At 32.9% G+C, this 9,430-nt stretch overlaps 1 long non-coding RNA gene across 1 annotated transcript; it reads left to right on the top strand.

Moving 5' to 3' along the window:
• Positions 1-1,042: 1,042 nt before the first annotated feature.
• LOC148630245 (uncharacterized) lies at positions 1,043-8,882 on the top strand. The gene is made up of 3 exons (XR_015919374.1): positions 1,043-1,200; positions 6,878-7,095; positions 8,464-8,882. It is a non-coding gene; the product is annotated as an uncharacterized LOC148630245 (long non-coding RNA).
• Positions 8,883-9,430: the final 548 nt, after the last annotated feature.

Below are 9,430 nucleotides of genomic sequence, written 5' to 3'. Positions count from 1 at the left end.
TTATTAACACCGATGTTGCTTCACGGTATTTTGAATTTTCAAAATGTACTGATGTTACCTCAGATGAAGTTAACTAACATTTACATGTTATTCGTTATATAGCTTATTTTGTTTCAATTATTTATGCCCTTGATTACTCTTACTAATATATTTTTTTCTAAAGTAGTTATAAAGACAAACTTGTTAATACTTTGAAACACTTGATATGAAAGTTGTTTAGTTCAGCTCGGTAATTTGAATATATTTGTGAACCAAGCGCCTAACCAAAACCAATTATACAGTTCAAAATTGTGCTTTATATTACGTCACCTTACATGACGTATGCGTACGTTTGTGCTTGTTTGAATTTTTTATGTTTTAATGTTTCAATTTCTTGTTTTAATTGAATTAATTGTCTTAATGAACAATATCACATATCCAGTATATTTTGATATCTTTTAATTTTTTTATGTTTTATTAATGTTTATTTTATTTTTTTTTTCGAAAGAACATTAAGTAGCATGATGTTCTGGAATACGTATGAATTTTTTTATGTTGTTTGGTACAAAAATGACTTGAAATTAAATGATATAAATATACTCCTGACATCTTGCAAGCGCATCTGGTTAGAAGCCACAGTCATATTTTGTTGCCGGAGCAACGATATGTACGACATTTAATGTTAGTTGTGTATTTATTTTCTACCTGCTACATTTAAAACATTTTGTACTGATACTGAAACATTTTTATTGAGACTATCACAATTTGATTAAATCAATTTGACGTTGATTTAAAAAAAATGTTGTCGCCTTTAAATCATCATTTTAAATAATTTAGAATACTTCCTTGCTGACTATACAAATGCATGATCACGTCATGATAAATTCAGCACTTGTAACTATATTATTCAGCACTTGTAACTATATTATTCTGTAAACCTATAGAACTTCATTTTAAAGGTTATGATATAATTTCATTGTTCTGTTGACCCATCTCTGTTTTGATACTCCATACCATGTTCACTACATTAAAGATGTGTTTTTAAGATGGATTCAACAACAGACAGAACCCATTGGGTAACTACTGAGTTTCCAGACAAAGGGTACCACAATCCACATCAACACATTAACTCCCATTTCCTCAGATAACTGGTTCTGAGATGATACACAATAGTATATGCTCCCATCACTTACTATTGAAGTTGATAGAACTGGACGATATGTAAGTCAGACATTAATGACTGTCTGTAATCAAACGTCCAAATGGATAAGTGCGAAAAGTATTACATTTGCATTAACAGGCATTCATTGAAATGCTACGTATTTTATTATCTTTTAATATTTTGATAAATCGTTGAGCAAAGTATAATAACCAATTAAGCAATAAAGCTTCATTATAAAACAATACCTAAACACAGTACACAGCTCATTATCAGATCTGTATATATTGAATAAGATTTTATTTCAATAGTCTCGTTAATGAATTAAACACAATTTTGAACCAATTTGTCTAAATTTACTTCATCTGTTTAACAAATGGCAATATTTAGACAAAAACTGTAAAGTTGGAAATAGCGATAATGGTCCTGACTTGATGCAATCATGTCTGATAGAAATGGAGGGATAAAATATTGTTAGTAGTGCGCCCTCTTCCATTACGGCTAAGTGTTTCCGGTATATTGCAATACAAACAGGCCGCGTGAAATTGCTACCGAAGAAACGTTAGTATACAAAACAGCACAGAATATGTATAGATGAGATTATAAAAATCCATTATATGTATTGCTTTGTGAGAAAAAAAGATTTTTCTATGAGATCTGGATATCGGAAATAGTCATCGATTTAGTCTTAGTCATAGATGACATATAAAAATGTCAGAATAGAATAATTAGACATCGACCGTAGTCGAGGAAGGACTACAAAAATGCAAACGAGATAAACGATGTCAAAACACAACACAAAGAAGATAAAGAAAATCAAACAGAGAGCGTGATAAGAGTGACATATAAAGGGAACAACTACTACAAAATGAAAACAAGCAAACACGATAAAGAAAACAAATGTATTCACCAAGTACACACAGAATTTAAAAATAAATAAGCAAGTCGGACTTAATTAAAACAAAACAATGGAACTGTTAATAGGTAAAAGAGATTGTCACCTGCTTTTTCAAAAATACGTGCACCCGCAGATTCATTGGATTTCAAGGCCCGAATTTAACGACAGAGGAAAACCATGACATTAGGGTAAAGGTAATGAGTCTATCGTTAAACGACCGAGGATAATTCGGATACAAATATGAGTAATCAAGGGAACCAAATGCATTTCGAATTGTGGTCATGCCAGGGTATTTTGACCCCGCGGTATTTTTCCTGTCGGGTATTACTGGCTTGGCTTTTGCATTTTGAGTTTGATTTTATATTGCTGGAGTGTGTGGGAGCAGCTTTTTCGTTGTACTAGTGGAAAATGTTGTTTTGAGGCCATCTGCAGCCTGCCTTGTTTCCTCGTCGTTCAGTGGACACACTTGTGTGGCCTTGAGCTAACGTTTTCATCCCGGTGGGGTTTTCTCTTTGACATATTCACCATATTGTCGGTATATTATTAATGAAAAAAGGTAAATATCGACGAGATGACTGTGACGAAGAATGTTGGGTGACCGTGACATAACTAGAGCCTAGAGAGACACACAATTCAGCATTAGAAAGAAAAAGATGAAAACACAGATTATTCTATTAATGAATGTTTACATATTGAAATTGAAGTCACAATATTTAAAGGAGTGATAGAAAAAGGTCACAGGGCATATATAAACGTAGAAGAATTAGATATTTCGTTGAAACGGTTCTCAATTCATAAATAGTCTGCAATTGTCGAATTAAGTAATTACTTTGTTGTCTTCAAATTTCAAAGTTGCTACAAAGGGATTTCCTTTGTCCTGTCTTTACTTTCTTCATGTACCTAGAAAGTACGGTTTGTTTACTAAGGCGAGTAAAAGACTTTACTTTGGGTCGATAAATTTGTATTTTGCATTAACATCAATAAAAAAAGGGCACCACTCCAAAGTAATTTAAAAATAAAATATTTAAAATATTATCAGATTTGAGTGACTTCCTTTACTATATTATGCTTAAATAATTGTAGTCCCTAGGCTGTAAGGGTCCACCGTGCACCCCCTCTCATTAAATTTATGGTGATTTTTTAGGTACTTTTATACCTCCCATTACCACATCAATTTGTCGCCAAAGAATATTCTTGGATTCTTTTTCACTATGAGTAAAATATTTGTCCCCCACTGGATCAAAAGGCCATGATTGTTATACCTCAATTGTTCGAGCGTCTAAGTCCCCCAGATATAAGAAACTAAATATTTATATGTATATCAGCATATAGCATAATGTCTTGGGTTTAAAATGTTAACAGGAAAATTACAGCAACTCGGCGGATTTTTCTAGAAAAGCAGAAGACGCTTACACCAACCAGTGCATCTGGTTGATGATCCCAGTTTTTACTTGAGTCCGAGTTGCACATTTACTTCTATTTCTTTGTACGTACTAATTTGGTTATAAAGTGTTCTTTATTGAGATTGTATGTTTTCCGTGTCTCGTCTTTCTCCCTGGATTACAATTTTTGAACTGATACTAGTTTGTAGTTTGTGTATTTGCTCCAGGTCAGTGAATCGGTTATGAAATATAAACAGCATATGCAAGAGTTGAAGGTATTTTGCAGCACAGGTAAGGACAATTTATAATTAAAAAACTCTTTTACCATAAATCTAAGTACTGAGATAAAAACTGTTGTCGACTTCGAGCAGGTCTAAGCAGATGCTGAATAAGCTGTTTCCGTTCTTTCCTTTTTCTCGAGCTCTGGTGGATACATTGAAAGATTAATCAAGGGATCCAATGTTATAGCGGTAATCAAAAAAATGTAATCCAGAGACAAAAAACAGACATGGACAACAGACAAACACTTCAAAGAACATAAAATAACTAAAATCATACATACAAAGTAACAATCGCGAATGAGCAACTCGGATTTCACTAAAAACTTGGAGCATGGACCAGATGCACCGGTAGGGTAAGCGTCCTTTGCTTTTCTAGAAACACCCGCAGGAAGTTAGAACTACTCTTCGAAGGATGCAGAACACCAAAAATTTGATTCCAGTATCCGCCATTTTTTCACAATGGCCGCCGGACAGGACGTACCCATTTTTTTCACCGGAAATTGGAACATCATATATCTCGAAAACTGGTGATCAGAATTTGAGGACACTTGGTGTATATATTGAGCTCAATAGTCCAAACGAAATCACAAACAAAAAATCGCGTGCGTCTCGACCGCCATATTCAAAATTGCCGCCACCGCGCTCAAAAATTCAAATTTGTCCGAGTTTTATGAAAATTGATATTTAGCTTTTTTTACGACGCCACGATTAAGAATCTGCGGCTCAATCGATAATTTGAATTAGTTGTCGACCGCCATTTTTAAATGAAAGTTCTGTTGACGATATGTTTCTCAAAAGACTGATCAGGAAACTGGAGGCGACTTCTTCTACACGTTTCGTGGAAACTTAAATTTTTTTTTTTTACCGGTGAACTTGTCCGCGCGTTTTCTTGGACAGTAGTAGAGGAATTAGAACAAAACTTACTCAGATGTTAGGCCTCACCCCGCAGATGTGCACGCCGCAAAAAAAAAATCAAACGTGGGACGCTTTGGTGAAAAAGGGGGATAGGTCATAATTTAGGACATTGCGATATCTCCGAAACCTAGATGGGCAGGAACTTGAAAATTGGTGTGGTCGTGGAGTTTAATGAGCTCTACAATTTGATGCAAAAAAAGTTAATCGATATATGTTGTGTTGCCACGGTAACCAAAAAAACCCGAAAAAAAAATCGCCATTTCTTTGTGATTTTTCAGAGGTTTTTTCCTTATGTAGGAAAAATGACTTGAGATATTTTCACTAAACTTGGGTTTTAAATAAATGTGATTGAATGCACATTGCAAATCTTTTTTAGATTGCAACTTTTTTAAAATAGCCGCCATTCAAATTAAGGTACCCGCTTGGAAAATTATGTAAATGTCATTAGAATTTTATGAAACTTAATATTTAAGCTTAAAATTGTATGCTAAATTCAAATATTTTGGAATGTTAACCCATAGATGTTCACTTCACAAAAAAATAAAAGGAGGGGTGCTTCAGTCGAAAAGGGGTATAGGTCATAATATAAGACATTGTGCCATCTCATAAATCTTAGTAGCTATCAACTTGAAAATTGGTGTGGTGGTAGAGTTTGATGATCTCTATAATATTATCCCAAAAAAGTAACATGATATTTCATGTGTTGCCATGGTAACGAAAAAAAACCGAAAAAAATGGTTGATTTTTGTGTTTTTCCAGATGTCTTTCTTCTAAGTATGATTGGATTCATACTGTAATATACCGCTGAACTGACAGCAGAGGAAATAACAACGACTAATTTTTATCAATATTTATTATAGAAAAACCTGTGGAAAATGAAATTGAATTTTAGGTTCAAAATTATCTATTGATTTGTTAGGGATGCGTACTCACATTTACGATATTTGACATTTTAAACTAAAAAACAATTCATAGTTCTATAAAATGAAATCATTACATTTCAACTGGATATTTTACGTATATCACGTGAATTGTGTGTCATACACTCTTACTGTTGCGAAATGTGTACTTTTCAATCGCAACTTTCCTACTTTCACTTTGCTGTCAGCTATGCTGTATGTATTAGGTAAAGTCACTTCGGTACCTGGTTAAATCTGCACCAGATATGGTCACTTCAGTACCTGTTCAAATCGGGACCTGGTTAAATCGGTACCTATGCTAGTTAAATCGGCACCTTTTATTTCACTTGTCTTTTATGATTAAAAGTACCAAATCTATGTTGTAACAATTTTGTTAAAATATGTAAAAACGACTGATTATTGAAGAACAAAATTTAGCAGAAATAGTGAAAGGCCTCTGAGCTTCTGGTATTATTATCTTAACAAGGGATAGCAAATATTGTATAACCTGTGGGAGTGACTAGTCTGTCAAATTATGAAATATGCAGATAAAATTTTTGTTGAAGGAATACAGTGAACCCTGGACTTTTGTTATTTATTGTAAATTTTTATTGGCTCTCAGCAGTTTTTGAATCCTATCATTGTTTACTATGGACTGCCAGTCAATTTCAGAATATATAAATACAGATATCTCAGTGTAATCGCGGATAACTCACAGAGGACTTCTTAGAAGCTGCTATACCAACAAGTACGCTTTCCAAATTTGAATGTACCAAAAACAGTGCACCTTGAAAGGTTAAAATCAATTATAGAAATCAAAATATAATAAAAAAAGTGTTCAATTCATCAAAATTTTATGTTATTTTAGCTTTATATTACATGCAGATTTCAAAATTTTAGGCTCTGGGACTATTCGGGGAACGTGAGGGGACTTATGTGACTTGCTTGCAAGCAAAACTTAAAACTTGTTATTTGTGCAATCGTAAGCTTGACAAGACAGCATGTTTTGGTGACTCAAAATATTCACGGAAAATTCTTTGTTTACATATTAATATCCAGTACTTGTGTAAGTACTAAACCGACTTAGTGTGACGTCATAAGCTAATCAGAAGCTATCGGTAAAAAATAAATAAAGTTTTATGATCTTCCTTCAGATAGAAGAGTTCAGGCTATCTGCATATATTTAAAAAATTTCCAAATTTCCATAGACTTGTGCATTTTACAAAAGCGCATATTGTATTAAAAGTTATTTATTTTTGTTTACATGGGTATGATTTTTCATAAAGGCAAAGGTGGTCTTTCCTTTTAAACATAATTAGTTATTTCAGAAAAAAGTATCTTACCCTGACTGATATTGATTACAGTTTTTGAATGCTTTGATGCAGTGACAATGGAGCGAGTTATCTCGGGAAAGTGACAAGGCAAGACTGTATAACATCGAAGGAAGCAAATTCGCCATACGCTGAGTTTTATAAAGATCATAAATATTGTAGAAACCCTTCACCTGACCAACTTTCAAAACCTTACTGTTATACTGGTCCTAACTCTGCCAACAAACTTTGTGATGACGTCAAAGAATGTGGTATGTTGAAAAAAAAAACAGAATATCAACTGTAAACATTACAACAATTGGCCTGTATGCATATAACACGTACAATACTAATCTTTTTTTTTATGTATATTAAGATATAAAAACTGTTCAATAGATCGATTTTCTAGGTATCAAAATACATCTATACCACACAATGAGTAAAATCTTTTGATTTCCTTAAAAAAAATGAAATTTATTTGTTACAAATTTGGGAAAAATACGTAACACTAAAAATAAATACTATCGAAAGAGTATACATATTCAAGATGTTCATACAAAAACAAGATAACATTTGTTACAGGAAAAGACTGCAGCACTAACAAAGATAATATGATGTCTGTTTGTGGTAATTAAACTGGCTAGAATTAACTTAATTTTTTATTGACAACATACTATATTGAAGCATTTCTTGTCTAAATGTTTACTTATATCGAATTCTCAAAGACCACAATTCAAAAGCTCTTCAAAGATAAATCACCGAAAGAAAAAAAAACAAAACAAAACAAATGAAAACAAAGCAAAACCAAACACACAAACACATGCACGCAAAGTTCTGTATATTTAATAAACTTTGCCAAATTTTTAATGTTTAGATTGTACAATTTTCTTCTATTTGCCGAAAACTTATTATCATGTGTTTGCAAATGAGCGTGTGGGTCCAATTAAAATAAAGAAGGAATAATCGAGGGATACAATGTCCACCGAAACGTGGACGGTTAAATCAATCAGATGTTGTGTATGCAAGACAAATATCGAGTTTTAAAAAATCAGGATTTAGTTGTACACATCTTTTGTTTAGATATGAAGTTTAAATACTGAAAAGCACAAGACGCTTACCCTACCGCTGCATATGGTCCATGCTCCCAGTTTTTAGTGGCGTCAGAGTAGCTCATTTACTTCCGTTGCTTTGTACGTATTATTTTGGTTATTTTCATATTATTTGTTATGAGTGTCTGTTTTCTCTGTCTGGTCTTTGAATTTTGATTGCATTCGATTGACTTCCGCTAGAATCTTGCTTCCTCTGAATACTCATTCTATTGATATACGAAATAATGCATCGTGTCGATGCAAAGAAATAAAGATGTCATATTCGCCTGAGACGTTTTGGTAAAATTCAAGAAAATATATCAGTGGATACAGTAGTTTGAGTTACTTGATATCCGCATTTAGTTTATTTAGATTTAAATTTAAAGATAATTCAAGGGAACCACGATTCTAGCGGAAATCAAAACAATGTAATCCAGGGACAAAGACCAGACATGGAAAACAGATACACATAGAACAACGAACATAAAATAACCGAAATAACAGAGTGACAAAGTAAATAAATAACCGCCCTAACTTTTGTATTCGCTTAAGATGTTTTAGTAACATGCAAACCACCAGAATCATCACCTGGTTTGAGCTGGAATCCAGATCGGACATTATTCTATAATGGTGACAAACTCGAGTTTCAGTGTTCTGAGGCGGGAAAGCTACCGTCAGTTCTCTCTACAACTTGTCTGTCAAATGGTCAACTAGAACATCCTGATATAAAATGCACGAGTAAGTGGAGATTTCATAGAATCGAATGATTTATAGAAAAAATATCTACAATAAAAAAGTTAAACTACGCATAAATGATATATGTATATGACAAATTCTATTGAGTGTTGTTGAATAATTCTACGCAGCACAACTAGGAACAATAAAGTTGACGTTACAATAAACGTTGCAGTGTCACAACAAAAGTGCTGAGGTGATATTCACATTGTATGAGTCATGTTATGAATCCGGAACAAATTGGCGTGGTCATGAATCTCATACGTTTTGTACAGCAAAGAAAAAGATTAACTTATTAAGATATGAAGAAAAAAAACAATACTGAAATAAACAATGATTTAATTCAATTATGAAATATCAATATATAATTATTGATGTCATATTGGTTTGTAATATTTGGTATTGATAATGAGTAAAACAAGTTTCATATAATTTTATATCGTCGAAAAAGTACTGTTTTGTTTAATTTAGTTTGGAAATAATAAGTAGAAACTATATTTTGTGAAACGATTAACAATATAATAGATATTATCATTTATAGGTGCAGTTTTTGAATGCTTTAATGCAATTGACAAAGGAGCGAATTATCTCGGGAAAGTGATCTGACTGTATAACATGGTAGGAGGCAAATTCTCCCTACGCAAAGTACTATGAAGATCATAAATACTATAGAAACCCTTTACCTGATCAACTTTCCAAACCTTAGTGCTATACTGGTCATAACTCTGCCTACAAACTTTGTGATGACGTCAAAGAATGTGGTATGTGCAGATTTTAATACTAG

This window comes from Perna viridis, chromosome 1 (genome assembly GCF_037379345.1).
Source record: "Perna viridis isolate PV_CMFRI_1.1 ecotype Kerala chromosome 1, ASM3737934v1, whole genome shotgun sequence".
NCBI classification, from domain to species: Eukaryota; Metazoa; Mollusca; class Bivalvia; order Mytilida; family Mytilidae; genus Perna; species Perna viridis.
Note: the sequence above shows the minus strand (reverse complement) of the source record. Positions and strands in the feature narration are given on the sequence as shown.